General features: G+C 39.2%; 1 protein-coding gene across 1 annotated transcript in view; it reads left to right on the forward strand.

Annotated features, from left to right (window-relative positions):
* Positions 1–15,585, forward strand: part of gnaz (guanine nucleotide binding protein (G protein), alpha z polypeptide) — a 54,175-nt gene that overhangs the window by 36,459 nt on the left and 2,131 nt on the right. The gene's annotated exons all lie outside the window — the stretch shown is intronic.

Consider the following 15,585-nt stretch of genomic DNA (forward strand, 5'->3'; position numbering starts at 1 on the left):
TATAAGAGCAGATATAGAGGATGAGGAACATGATTGGCCTTCTAACTTACACCATGCTAAATGAGGTGATTCAACCCAACACCGTATCTTATGAATGTGTGCTGCCCAGTAATAAAACTGAAAATTTGGTAGTTCCAGACCACCGCTATACATACATATCTGAGTAATGACTTACGCACCATGGGAGATCCCCCAGACCAAATGAAAGCATTAATCGTTTACAAGACCATTACCATTGTAATGTAGATGATTATATAAGCAAAACAAGTGGTGGATGATACTGGACAATAGACTAATGTTAATAAATACTATATGATTCTAAGTATGACTGACAAATTCACCAAATAGTACAGTGATCCATGACAAAACTAGTTGCAGGTAGTTCACAGATCAAAAACCAGGTATGATAGTAAACAATAAAAGTGTGTTTATATGCTACACAATACATACTGTACATAATGTATGGAGCAAATCATATATAATTACTATAACATGATTATGTAATTACTGTCACAGGCCTAGCCGCAATGTTTTTTTATATCACTTACTGTAGCACTTCTGCATTGGTGGGATTTAGAAAAAGGTCCTATTTCCTAAACAGATCCATCGAACTGAGTACGTCAAGAACAGAGCTATGAATTGATTGTGGAGGGTCCATAATAGGTTTGTGTGACCATTTAGATTAGATTAAAACTCAGCTCTTATGTCCTGAATTGGCTCCCTTAGGTTTGTTTCAGGTTAAGAGATCTTTCTAACACAGCAATAATCAGATTGTTAAAAGACTTCTGGACTTGTTATTTGTGCTTACACTGTGGACAAAGGGATCAACACAGCACCTGAGAAGAGATTTGGGGAAAACTGGCATTGTACCAGTAAAATAAAGAAATGTCATGTTCAGATAGGTGGCAGGTGGAAAATGATGAAACAGTGAGACATGTCTCCAAGTTGTGATAAAAAATATAAATTACATAAGTAAAGCCTTAAATGTCTGGCAGAACCTTTCCACTGGGACAGGTGGAATTATTTATTTATTATCATTTAATGATGTGTGTACTCCTCTGTCTATGTAACAACACACATCATTTTTTACGTTCGATCCTCTTCTTTTTTGTTGACCCATCCCTCCTATCTAAAAGAAAAAAAAAGAGGAGCAGGTTGTCACAGCAACTGTTGCCTAGCAACAGGGTAGTCCAACGCTCTTAATCCCGGGCTGTTGACAATGAGCTGTTACAGAGGGACAAGTGGGGAAAGAGGAGGATGGGTTGAGAGAGAGAGAGAAAAAGAGAGAGAGAGATGTGAGTGTGTGTGAGAGAGAGAGAGAGAGAGAGAGAGAGAGATAGGCAGGCAGACAGCATGTGCCCGTGTGGACTTGGGCAGGGCCGAGAGGGAGCTGCATTGCGCAACCAAGCCTGAGAGAGAAAGAGGGAGGGATTGAGGGAGGGAGGGAGAAATAGAGAGAGAGAGAATGAGAGAGAGACTCATTGGATCTGGGTCATGGGAGAAAAGCAAGCAGGCATCTCAGGAGGCCACGTTTGGCTTTGGTACTTGCCTCAGTCACGGAAGACCACTGGCTACAAAGCATCTTTTCTCTTCTTACCTAATAAACGACAGCTGCTTATGCTCATCCTCAGTCGGGATGAGTTTTCCGAGCTCAATCCCGCTTTGTTTTTTTTTCCATTTGTCCTGTCTCGTATTCAGGATGATGGCTAGACCTCAAACTCCTGACCCACATTCAAAGATTTGCGGTAATGACGCTTATGTAATATACGCTGTCAGCTATAATTTCCTGCTACGATTTACACATGGCCGAGAACTGACAATCTGTGGAGAAAGTTTAAGATGTACAATAGCTCAAGGCTGCTCAGTCGTGCAAACTTTGTTGTGCCATTCGATTTTTCCTTCTTTCTCTTTTTTTGATTGCAAAAGCCTTTGCTTCGAACGGCTCAATCAAGTTAAAAAAGAAGGTCAAAATCTCTTGTAGAAAAAAATAACACAACACAAGCTATTTAGTACTGCTGTGCTATTTGTACCCAGAATGTTTTCACACAGCTTTGAGGGACCTACACACACCAGTGAAATGAGCTACAGCAATAATCTCACACCATAACACAAAATACTAAAATACAATTTCACTGCAAAACATTATACTTTAATACAGTTTTGTTATAAAAGAGAACAGAGCCATTTGAAAACATTACATGAGTAGAATTAGGTTAGGGTTAGGGTTTTTTTTATGTGTGTTTTTGTTTCATTTTGTCTACAAAAAACATGACGATAAAAGGAATTTAACAGGAATCCAATTAACTGTGCAGTACCAGTCTGACAATATAATATGTACAATATCTACATAATAATAATTTACATTAGAGTTTCCACAGTTTCACATTAATGTGAATGAGATAGATAGTGAGGAGAGAGAAGGGCTCAGTGTGTGCTGTAAAGGGATACGGGGCGAGTCAGACAGTCTGCTTATGGCTCTCTCTCCTTTTAAGGCAAAGATAAACCATGTCGTCGTTGGAGGCACGTAATCAGCAGGACGGCCCATTTTTTTATAAACAGTTACTAGATTTACGTCGTCTGAATGGACTCAAAAACATTACTGTATTTTAGAATGGAGACAGAAAGAGCAAAAAGAAGACAATTTGGCATTTAGTGGCTCAGATTTAAATAAAGTCATGCTTGAAAATACATATTGTGGCTGGATTTTGCTCCAGTTAATAAATAAATAAATATAAATTTCTTTCTTGTTTTTATTAGCTTTTCAATAGATAGTGTTAAAATGAAACATTGTGCATGTTTATTGAATATGAATTAAAATTCCTCTCAGAATTCCTGTCAGGTTAGCTAGTTTTTCATGGTACTTAGTGATAAAAGTGTAAATAATAAACATTTATAAATATTTATTTAAAAATCTTATAGAATTCCTGTCAGATTAGCTGGTTTTATCATGGTACTTAGTAATCTTATAGAATTCCTGTCAGGTTAGCTGGTTTTAGCATGGTACTTAGCGATAAAATGTAGATTATAAACATTTATAAATATTTGTTTAAAAATCTTATAGAATTCCTGTCAGGTCAGCTAGTTTTAGCATGGTACTTAGCGATAAAAGTGTAGATTATAAACATTTATAAATATTTTTTTCAAAATCTTATAGAATACCTGTCAGTTTTGCTAACTCTAGCAGGTTACATAATTTTAAATATATAAATGGTGAACATTTACAGTATGAACATGAAGTTAAAAATATTATAAAAATCCTTTCAGGCTAGCGAACTTTAGAATGGTGGATAGTGCTTGCAAACATTTTTGAATATTAATTAAAAAGCTTTTCAGAAATCATGTGGGGTTAACTAATCTAGCAGGCTACATCATGTTTAGAGTGTACACAATGAAATTCAGAGATAGAGTTATGTGTAGATTGTTACTAAACTTTTATGAATATTAATTAAAAACTGAAATCTTCAGAAGTATCCAAGTTAGCCACAAAGCTAGTGTTAGCAATGAATTTAGATTGTGTGTAGAAGTATGATGATAATAATAGAATTATGTTATGTTAGGTTAAATATAACTTAAAACTGCTTTAGAAATTGTGCTCCTCATGCTAGCTAGCTAGTATCCTGCATAATATCCTTCTCTAAAAATGACTTTTAAGTAATTTGAAACTGTTTTTCCCATCGTGCTAGTCGTAGCTAGCAGTGAATATCCTGTTAGTAGGCTGGAGGATGAGTTTTGTTTAGCATTATGATTATTACAAATGTTAAACTATGCTTTTTAACACATTTGCTCCTTTAAATGTTTAAACTATAGAAATGTGGAGCCATCCACAGTTTCCTGGAATTTAGGGATTTACACAATATTAGTTTCATTACTTTTACCAGAGTGATCTTTAAGTAACACAGTGTTTCAGTTTTTAGAGGGTTAAAGAGCATCGGATGTGCAGATGGAGATTAAGAAATACCAAACAGTTCGATTAGGTGCAGCGTAAGACACACACACACTTACTATCTCTCTAGAAATCCCTTCAAGTCATTTATATCAAACTTAAGAAGATTGGATATTTTCCGACAGCCGTGGTGTCGCCTTACACTGGATACCGTTTTTATTGGAAACAAAGCTTGAACATGCTGCTGAAACACTTCATTATTTCTTAATTAACACCTGTGTGTGTGTTAGGGGGTGAACGGGACAGAAATTATCCAGGGGGTGTGCTTCCAACTCATACATCCTTTCCTCCTCATCTCTCTTAACCCCCCTCTCTCTGTCTCTCTACCATTCCCTCCTGTATTTCTGCTGTTTTGACATTGAAGGTGATGCAGATTAGAAAAATCCCCTCGTTGATTTAGAGGGACCCTAATAAGTCCACTAGACATGCCAAGTTTTGTTATATGGTGGGGTAACGTGGAGTCTCTGAGGGCCTCCTTCAGCTGGGTGGGACTCTCACCAGCTCAGCCATGACAACACACACACACAGTCTATCCTAGAACATAGAGATTTGTGTCCCACCCATCCATTTTTTCCTTTACCAATTGTAGTGCAACCCATTTTCCTAGAAGCATGTGATGCACTTTTTTCGAGAAGAACACTTATCCAGAGTATATCTGATTTTTTGTAATTAAAATCATTTCGGTTCTCTGATAGATTTGACCGATTTTCAGATAGAATCTGTGAATATTTGACCAGATCTACTTATCTTTAAGGTTCTCAGATGAGATAAAGCTAGACAGCTGAACCAGAGCTATAATTCCATTCCGCCTGTAACTCTCACTAAAGTGAAGGAGGTGTGGCCTCTATGTCTGTTAGTCTCAGTGAAGGAGGTGTGGCCTCTGTATCTGTCAGTGTCACTGAAGGAGAAGTGGTCAATGTATCTGTTAGTCTTAGTAGAGGTGGCATGGTCTCTGTGTCTGTTAATCTCAGTGAAGGAGGCCTGGTCTCCGTGTCTGTCAGTGTCAGTGAAGAAGGCGTAGTCTCCATGTCTGTCAGTGTCAGTGAAGGAGAAGTGGTCAATGTATCTGTTAGTCTCATTGAAGGAGGCGTGGCCTCTGTATCTGTCAGTGTCACTGAAGTAGAAGTGGTCAATGTATCTGTTAGTCTTAGTAAAGGTGGCATGGTCTCTGTATCTGTTAGTCTCAGTGAAGGAGGCGTGGTCTCCATGTCTGTCAGTGTCAGTGAAGGAGAAGTGGTCAATGAATGTATCTGTTAGTCTTAGTAGAGGAGGCATGGTCTCTGTGTCTGTCAGTGTCAGTGAAGGAGAAGTGGTCAATGTATCTGTTAGTCTTAGTAGAGGAGGCGTGGTCTCTGTGTCTGTTAGTCTCAGTGAAGGAGGCGTGGTCTCCATGTCTGTCAGTGTCAGTGAAGGAGAAGTTGTCAATGTATCTGTTAGTCTTAGTAGAGGAGGCGTGGTCTCTGTGTCTGTTAGTCTCAGTGAAGGAGGCGTGGTCTCCATGTCTGTCAGTGTCAGTGAAGGAGAAGTGGTCAATGAATGTATCTGTTAGTCTTAGTAGAGGAGGCGTGGTCTCTGTGTCTGTTAGTCTCAGTGAAGGAGGCGTGGTCTCCGTGTCTGTCAGTGTCAGTGAAGGAGAAGTGGTCAATGTACAGTATCTGTTAGTCTTAGTAGAGGAGGCGTGGTCTCTGTGTCTGTTAGTCTCAGTGAAGGAGGCGTGGTCTCCATGTCTGTCAGTGTCAGTGAAGGAGAAGTGGTCAATGTATCTGTTAGTCTTAGTAGAGGAGGCGTGGTCTCTGTGTCTGTTAGTCTCAGTGAAGGAGGCGTGGTCTCCGTGTCTGTCAGTGTCAGTGAAGGAGAAGTGGTCAATGTACAGTATCTGTTAGTCTTAGTAGAGGAGGCGTGGTCTCTGTGTCTGTTAGTCTCAGTGAAGGAGGCGTGGTCTCCATGTCTGTCAGTGTCAGTGAAGGAGAAGTGGTCAATGTATCTGTTAGTCTTAGTAGAGGAGGCGTGGTCTCTGTGTCTGTTAGTCTCAGTGAAGGAGGCCTGGTCTCCGTGTCTGTCAGTGTCAGTGAAGGAGAAGTGGTCAATGTATCTGTTAGTCTTAGTAAAGGAGGCGTGGTCTCTGTGTCTGTTAGTCTCAGTGAAGGCGATATGAGTAAATGTGATGTATATCTCTGATGTGGTGGCAAAACGAAGAACATCTCTTTCGAAATCTATAAGCGTTATTACAGGGTTGGTCCCAATTTTTTTGCTATCACTGCTATCACTTTTCTAGTGAGGTTTTCCACTAGATGTTGGAGTGTGGGTGTGTGGATTTTTGATAATTCAGCTAAAAGAGTATTAGTGAGATGAGACACTGATGTTGAGCAATGAGGCCTGGGGTGCATTTGATGTTCTAGTTCTTCCTAAAGGTGTTTATTGGGGTTGAGTTCAGGGATTTACGCAGGACCATTGAGTTCTTCCATTTATTGTACATTTTTGTGTGGCAGTTTGGCCAAGATATGGGTATGGTGGTCAGGTGGCCATATACCTTTGGCCATAAAGTGTATGTCATAGTAATCCAGAATAACTGAAACAGGGAGACTCCAAGCAATGACCACAATGATGTTAATAATGCAGATTTACATGAGGACATATATAAAGTGCTGGGATTCAGTTAGTTTAACATATTTATTTAATAATCTTTGAAGGTCCATTGAGAGACCACTGGTTCAATTATTATGACTGAGGCTTTTATATTATTACTGCGATATGATGTATATTTTCTGTTTCTTTGAAAGATAAAAAGTTGTAGGAAAGTCCCAATTTTAAGCCTTTCTTAACACTTCCTGTAATTTACTTGCTCTACTTCCTGTCTCTAACTGTAGCCAATAATAAGCATGTGTATGATTATTACAGAGGAGCAAACTGAGGTGATGTTAATGAAAAACTGTTGCTTATTGTGACAGATCTGTTCTATAGATAACATGACATTTTGTTCTTTGGTAAATCTCAAATTTAAGCTAAAGTCACATTACTTTAAAACGATAATCGTATTCAAAATGGCCAGAAGACGCTTTGAAAAAGCCTTGCACTGCTGTGTATCTAATTACCGGCTGCATTTACGCTAAAACGTCCCTAAAATGCTATCAATTTATCCATCAGCTCAGTTCTGACTCGCTATTAGTGTGTTTCTCATCTCCATCTACATCATCATCATCATCTCTCTCTCTATCTTTCTCTCTTTTTCTCATACACACACTTACACTCAAATAGCAGTAGATCTTGTGATTTGCTCAGAGCCATGATGTTTTGCTTAACCTTTCGAACAGCAGCCCAATCTTTCCTCTCTCAGTTCTCTTCCAGTCACAGGTTGCTGTGGCTCACCATGTGCCTTCGAGCCAGTGCTGTACAAACCATTCCAGCTTCACCGCTATCGTTTTTAACAGGATACACATACAGTATTTATGCACATATACACCGTATACACCACACACACACACACACACACCCTACTGCCCAGATGTATACAGTACATCTTAAATAGGTGGATGCATCTGAGAGACTCGGATATTCACTGATTTATTTATGAACCTGCAGCCTCGGAGTTGTACACACACAGCAGTATGTTGCTGTCATGTTTATTAATACGAGCGTTATTAGAATTATTGATCGTGCCACAAACAAGTGATGGTTCATTTTCACCTGGAAAATATCTGAACAGTGGATTTATATTTAGTTGTCCACCAAAATGACCTGCATTTGAAAGTGATTGCAATACAGTTTAGGATTTAAGAAAATTACCACAAAAAACATGCTTATATTAAAGTATAATAGTCTGATGCATAAATATGTTGGTTGCTGTACTTTTGTTATTCCTGTGAGAAGTTAGCGAATGTCTGTGGCTTTTGTGGGAGAAGTGGGCTTTATTAAACACAATTAATAGACAGCGTTTGATCATTGTTCCTAAAAACCAAAGACCAATTTATGCTGTTGTCACTCGGCATTTTCCAGCAATGTTCGACATCATTCATTCATTTTCTACGGCTTATCCGAACTATCTCGACTATGTTCGACATCATTCACTCACTCACTCATTTTCTACCGCTTATCTGAACTACCTCGGGTCACGGGGAGCCTGTGCCTATCTCAGGCGTCATCGGGCATCAAGGCAGGATACACCCTGGACGGAGTGCCAACCCATCGCAGGGCACACACACTCTCATTCACTCACGCAATCACACACTACGGACAATTTTCCAGAGATGCCAATCAACCTACCATGCATGTCTTTTGACCGGGGGAGGAAACCAGAGTACCCGGAGGAAACGGGGAGAACATGCAAACTCCACACACACAAGGTGGAGGCGGGAATCGAACCCCGACCTTGGAGGTGTGAGGCGAACGTGCTAACCACTAAGCCACCGTGCCCCCCTTTTAGTTAGTTAGTTTTTAAAAAAAATGAAATTCTCTGATTATGATGCTCTTCTAACATTAAAATATACCGTGTTTAATTTTTTTGTCGCTCAAAATATGCGTCATAACTGCCGACTTGCGAAATCAAACACACAGAAGCAGACGAATTTTTGGTTTGCTGAGATTTCCAGAGATCTTTCCAGAGTTCGGCTCGGCTAGTTAGCGATCTGCGAGAGGGTGAGTGCCATGACTGTAATATTAACGTGAAAAAGTTGAGGCTTTTTAGCTGGTGTGATTGAGTTTCCATAAGAGTGTCCAGAGGAGGAAGTGAGACACCTGGACAGAATGAAGGACTAAAGCACTGCTGCATCTCTCTCTTGAGGTGTAGATAAAGAAGTAATCAAACATCATTGCAGGAACAAAAGACACTATATATATATATATATATATATATATATATATATATATATATATATATATATATATATATATATATATAAACTTATATAACTAAATATTGTACAGTAGTTTCATTCATATTTCTCATTTATAGATAAATTAAAATATGACTTTCGATGCATTATATTGATTCATGTTAATGAACGGAGAAGTCCAAGGTTTAATAATAGAATTTAAGTGTTAATTAAAGTCAGGACTCAGGAGTGTTGACACTGTTTTACCATGAGCACAATTATCACTCCATGTTAGCGCTCTTCCCACACTGACTTGCACTCTTGTCTAAATTTCATATCGTACTTGGCATTTTGGTGGACAGATCAACACACACAGTATAAAGATATTTTCACAAGCATATTTTTCAATAAAACAAAAAAGTGAGGTAGAAATTTTTTGGAAATTAATGAAATAAAAAATTGCATGTAATTTTTCTTGTTGAGAATTTTGAGACTTTTTAAAAACATGTGCAGAACAAACATAACTGCCAAAGCTAAAAAATAAATATCAACATAATAATAATAATAATAATAATAATAATAATAATAATAATAATAATAATAATAATAATTGTTCTACTGCTATAACTTCAAAAGCTACCATGTAAATAAATGTATAAAGAAATAAATGATTCTTCATTATTTGATAGGTGTGTGAGGCTGAACACATACTTCAAACTCTTTTATTCAATGATCATCAATACAGTAGACATAAACACTCCTAATGCAACCTAATGGATATATAATAAAATGATTGCATGCAGTAATAATGTAAATACGTAGCTTCAGTCATTTAGTGTGGTATGTAGTAACGATGTGGAAGCTCAATGGTTAAAGTGTTGGACCTCAATTACTCAGTTGTATAAATTAAAATGAAATGTAAGTCACTCTGGACAAGGTTGTCTGCTAAATGTCATAAATGTAAAAAATGTGATTTACATGTGGGGGGCACGGTGGCTTAGTGGTTAGCACGTTCGCCTCACACCTCCAGGGTTGGGGGTTCGATTCCCGCCTCTGCCTTGTGTGTGTGGAGTTTGCATGTTCTCCCCGTGCCTCAGGGGTTTCCTCCGGGTACTCGTGGTAAGACATGCATGGTAGGTTGATTGGCATCTCTGGAAAATTGTCCGTAGTGTGTGATTGTTTGAGTGAATGAGAGTGTGTGTGTGCCCTGTGATGGGTTGGCACTCCGTCCAGGGTGTATCCTGCCTTGATGCCCGATGACAATGAGTGAGAGTGAGAGAGTGATTTACATGTGGTTGCAGTTCTACAGCTCTGTCCTTTGGCTCATTTTGCACCCAGTGGCCCAGTTTAGGTTAGGTTCACTTCCTGAAGTCAATACAATTTAGTGTCAAATGACTTTTTCGCTGCAACTGAAGCACATTACATTTCACGTCCATACCAGATGTTTGGACCCACACCTGAGTGTGATGGCTGTGTTCTCACCTTTTTACAAATACACACAGAGGATAAAAATACCACAAGCATCCACCAAACCATTAGACCCCAAGGATTTGGTGGTCTCATTCTGCTCCCAAGTGAACACTGAGGTGCTTTGGTCGAAGCGAGAAAGCGGTTACATTGCAGGAATTGAACCGAACATGTTGTGTGCTTTGGGTTCTGGTCTTTACAATACAATAAAAGGCCACTCACCCCAACCCTGCATTGTATTTAAGCATGTTCCAGCACAAACCTGACTTAAAACACCTCAGGGACGTTGATATTGTGCTGCATCTACAGAATGACTCACAAGCCTAACATGTTTTGAGATACTGAAATGCTTTGTGTGGTGCTCAGATGTTATTGGCATCCTGTTCTCTGTCACCGTTCTGTTATTGCGGGCATTAATTGCACATGTGCAGGTGACTAATTAAATTAGCTCAGGCTCTGAACAGGGCAGGAGAAACACAGGTTAATATCCTGACCGGAGATACAGCACCGTGTTGAATTCAAACCGAATCAGCAGCCAAATTGCCCTCGTTAGACACACTATCAGTGTGTTTTTCTGCGTATCCAAAGTGGTTTTTTTTTTGGGGACATTTTGCCTGAGAGAACAAAGCAAGGTTGAATTTGAATAATATTTGGAAGGAAATAGTTATATAACAATATTATGATAGCTCAGTGTGTTAACCATCTCTCTCTTTTTCTCTCTCTCTGCATAACATTTTTAAATTAATTTTTTCGGTGTTAATCAGTACATCATGCTGACGGCCAATTTTTTCACCGAGCCCAGAAAAATCCTGATACTGAGATTGGCAGCATCATTAAAATCACTCTGACACCTGTAATTTCTAACCGATACATGTACATTTCTGCAAAACATGTTAAGAAGATGACAACAACGATACAAATACTGTTTTCATAATCAGTTTTTTTTTAGTTGGTTCCCTCAACAGTCTCACTTTTTTTCACTTTTTCTTGGAGTTCATAAAACAGCAAAAAAAAAAACAAAAAACAACAGCTTGAAACCACAAGTTGCAAACTCCTCTGTCCTGAAGACTGCTCCAACACTCTGACATGGTGCTTTATAACTCCTTACATAAAGCTGAAAGCTTCAACATATCAGCGATTATATGTTATTGAATAGTAAGTCAGTATTTCAATGGGGTATATGGTAGCCTAGTGATTAAGGCAGGGGTCGGCAACCCGCGGCTCCGGAGCCGCAAGTGGCTCATTCATCCCTCAGCTGCGGCTCCCTGTAGATTTGGAAAATAAATATTTAATTTAAATTTATTTTATTTTAGTTAGTTAGTTTTTTAAAAAAAAATGAAATTCTCAGATTATGATGCTCTTGTAACTTTAAAATAAACCGTGTTTAATTTTTTTGTCGCTCAAAATATGCGTCATAACTGCCGACTTGCCAAATCCGACACACAGAAGCAGACGCATTTTTGTTTTGCTGCAGCCGGCAAGTTAGAATTGTGATGTCATGAATACGAAGAGGACTCAATTAGACATTGAACATTTTATTTGAACGTAACCTTCAACCCAGCGTCTTTTTTGTTAAGGTTAGTTCAAACTGTTCAACATATTTTTGTTTGCCTGCAGAAATAAAATTTCGTTTACTCGGTAGCAGATCATTGATTTCATAAATGAACACACTACAGTTTTTTCTATACTTTCCATAAAGGTAAAAACACGATATATGCAGCGTTATCTTCATTTTAGATGTCAAAAGGGTTTTGTGGCTCCCTGTGTTTTTTTTTTCTGTGGGAAACGGGTACAAATGGCTCTTTGAGTGTTTAAGGTTGTTGACCCCTGGGTTAAGGTATTAGACTAAAGTTGCAAATTTCAATGCCAGGTCCACCAAGCTGCTACGGCTGGGTCCCTGAGCAAGGCCCTTAACCTTCAGTTGTCTAAAAAGAGGTAAAAATGTACATCGCTCTGGATATGGGCATCTGCCAAATGTTGTAAATGTAAATTTCATAGAATGTGTGCAGGATGTTTGAATCCAATATAACCATTTTTTCTCTTGCATCCTTTTATATCACCAGTTTTTTATTTCTGCAAATTAATCTAATAGTCTCAACTCTGATATTTCCTCTCTTCTCATTCGGCAAAGTCCTCAATAGCCTTGATAGTGGCATTAACAGTTTTGATAACACTGACCCCAGAATGTGACAAGTCGGCTGAAAAATGCAGACTATTTCACCAGCTCAGCTAATCCCACTAATGCCTCTGCAAAAGAAAAAGAAAAAGAAAAAAGAAAATGCATGTTTCTGAGATGTTCGGCAGAATCTGATGTAGTCATTACGGAATCGTTCGGCTAATGTCAGAGAGAGGATTTATGGATAAAGATTCAGTTTTGCTCATGATGTAAGAGGGAAATTGGGAGAAAGCATGCAGGCTATCTAAGATTTCTCTCTGCAGGTTAAAAAGCATAGGGCATTGAGTCAGTTGCATGTGAGATGTGACAGAAGGGTAAAATAACTCGCAGGGTATGTTTCTTACATTGCACCAAACACTGAAAGCTTAAAATACAGCTACACACTTTTATTAGAGTCTATTAAGCAGAGCTGAAGACAAGAAGAGCCTTTTTAAAATTACATTTAACAGTCGCTGGCTCAGATATTAAAGAATGGATAACAAGCTGAAACAGAATCCAACTTCATGATAAAATAATCCACAAACAGGCTAGTCAACGAGAGCTGACTTGCAGGTTCATATTCTCCATATGCATCTCAATTTACCAAGAAGGAGAATATTTTCAACCAATCTTAAGAGACTGTAGCTTTACATTTATAGTATTTGACAAATGCTCATATACAGAGTGACTTAGATTTATTTCATGTACCCAAATGAGCACTTGAGGGTTAAGGGTCTTGCTCAAGGGACCAGCAATGGAAGCTTGGCATGTCTGGGATTTCAACTCAGAACCTTCCAATCAGAAATCCAACATCTTAAACATTCATTCATTCATCTTCTACCGCTTATCCGAACTACCTCAGGTCACGGGGAGCCTGTGCCTATCTCAGGCGTCATCGGGCATCAAGGCAGGATACACCCTGGACGGAGTGCCAACCCATCGCAGGGCACACACACTCTCATTCACACACACACTCACACACTACGGGCAATTTTCCAGAGATGCCAATCAACCTACCATGCATGTCTTTGGACCGGGGGAGGAAACCGGAGTACCCGGAGGAAACCCCGAGGCACGGGGAGAACATGCAAACTCCACACACAAGGCGGAGGCGGGAATCGAACCCCCAACCCTGGAGGTGTGAGGCGAACGTGCTAACCACTAAGCCACCGTGTAACCCCCCCATCTTAAACACTGAGTAGAAATAAATACCAGACTAATATTTGTCTTGTAAAGACCCATTTTGATCGAATACACCAGATCAGAAACAAATGTAATGAAACCAGTCAGTAGTGAGCCTCAGACCAAGATTTCATGCAATCAGCCCCAGACCAAAATTTTGTGTAGAATAAACTAGCTCAGAATCCAATGTAACGAAGTGAGCCAACCAAGACTTGGAATAATAACCCCCCTAAGTCTCCAGAACTGAGTCCCAAAATGAGCCCCAAACCTAATCCAAGACTCTGAGTAATTATACATAAACGAGGAATTTGTGTAGAAATCAAGACCAAAATTTCAGTAATGAGCCCCAGAACAAGACTTTGAGTAATGATCCCCAGACAAAGACTATGAGTAGTGAGCCCCAGAACAAGACTTTGAGTAATGATCCCCAGACAAAGACTATGAGTAGTGAGCCCCAGAACAAGACTTTGAGTAATGATCCCCAGACAAAGACTATGAGTAGTGAGCCCCAGAACAAGACTTCATCTGCATCTTCACTCAAGTGTAATCCTCCCCAGATCAAGGCTCTGAGTAATGAGCCCCAAACCTAGACCAAAGCTCTGAGTAATTAGCCTTAAATTATGACTTCTCTCTCTGTAGAGAGACCAAGACCAGGATTTTTAGTAAGATGCCCCAGACCAGGATGTGTGTATATTTGTGTAGTATAAACCAGATCAGAAACTACTGTAACAAAGCCAGCCAACCAAGACTCCAGAGTAAGACCCCAGATCTGTACTTCTGAGAAATCATCCCCAGAACAAGACTCAGTGTAACAAGCCCCAAAACTAGACCAAGTCCCAGGTAATTAACCTCAAACTATGTCTTTGGGACTATGTCTTTGTGTAAGCCAACCATGAGCTGACATAATGTCATGATGTCAGCCAACCATGAGTAGCAAGCTTCTAGATCCCCACTTCTGAGTAATCATCCCCAAAACAAGGCTTCAAATCCCCAAATCTAGGCCGAAGCTCCGCGTAATTAGCCCCAGATGATGATTTTGTGTAGAGAGGCTGAGACCAAGATTTTAAGTAATAAGCCCCAGACCAAGACTTTGATTAATGATCTCCAGACCAAGTCTTTGAGTAGTGAGGTCCAGACCATGCCATTGAATAATGAGGTATAAACGTAGACCATTTCTTACAAAGACTATAAGAAAAAGGCGTAGATGGTCAGATGACATATATGGAATTAGGCGAGCATTTTATATCTCAACCTTATTACAATTAGCATTTTTTTTAATTGGGAAAATGGTGGTACATCTTTGTTTTGGACCATCTGCTGCTTTCAGTCATCCTTGAGTATAATGTGTGATTTGAATCTGTCAGTATTGTAAGACACCACCACCCTCTTACTGAAGATTTATATAATCTATGCATTCTTGCAATGTGATAATCAGATTCAGCTCCTTTCTTTACACACAGCTTTCCTCGTGGGATTAATAAACATAACCTATTTTTTGGCACATTGAGTTGGGCAACAGTCAACCTCTAAATCGTTATTTTAACCTTTCTAAAAGTATGCATCAAAAAAGCCAATGCAGCATATGACATTGCTGAGATGCTATTTCTGCCAACATTGGTTAGTTGTGTGTGTGTGTGTGTTTGCTATCTGGTCAGACTCTGAATAATGAAAATTGGACCAAGACTTTAACTAACAAGCTTCAGATTCTGAGTATTCGAGACCCACATGGAAAATGTGTCTAATGAGACCCAGATCCATACCCAAGTCTATGGTACATTAGTCTCACGAGGTATCGGGTCCAGAAAAGCAAAATCCAACTATGGTGTCTTCATTGATGTTTTCAAAGAGTCCAAATCTCTTCATTGTTTTGCAGATCTTTCTCACCTCACTTCCAACTTGATAATTAATTAAGTGACAAGTAAAAATCATGAATCTTAAAGAGGAAAATTCTGCACTGCATCCCAGCAGACTATCACATAGCCGAGAAGCATTATAAGTTATAAATGATCATGGGTAGAGATTGGGGCATG

The sequence above is a fragment of the Tachysurus vachellii genome, chromosome 20 (assembly GCF_030014155.1).
Source record: "Tachysurus vachellii isolate PV-2020 chromosome 20, HZAU_Pvac_v1, whole genome shotgun sequence".
Lineage (NCBI taxonomy): Eukaryota > Metazoa > Chordata > Actinopteri > Siluriformes > Bagridae > Tachysurus > Tachysurus vachellii.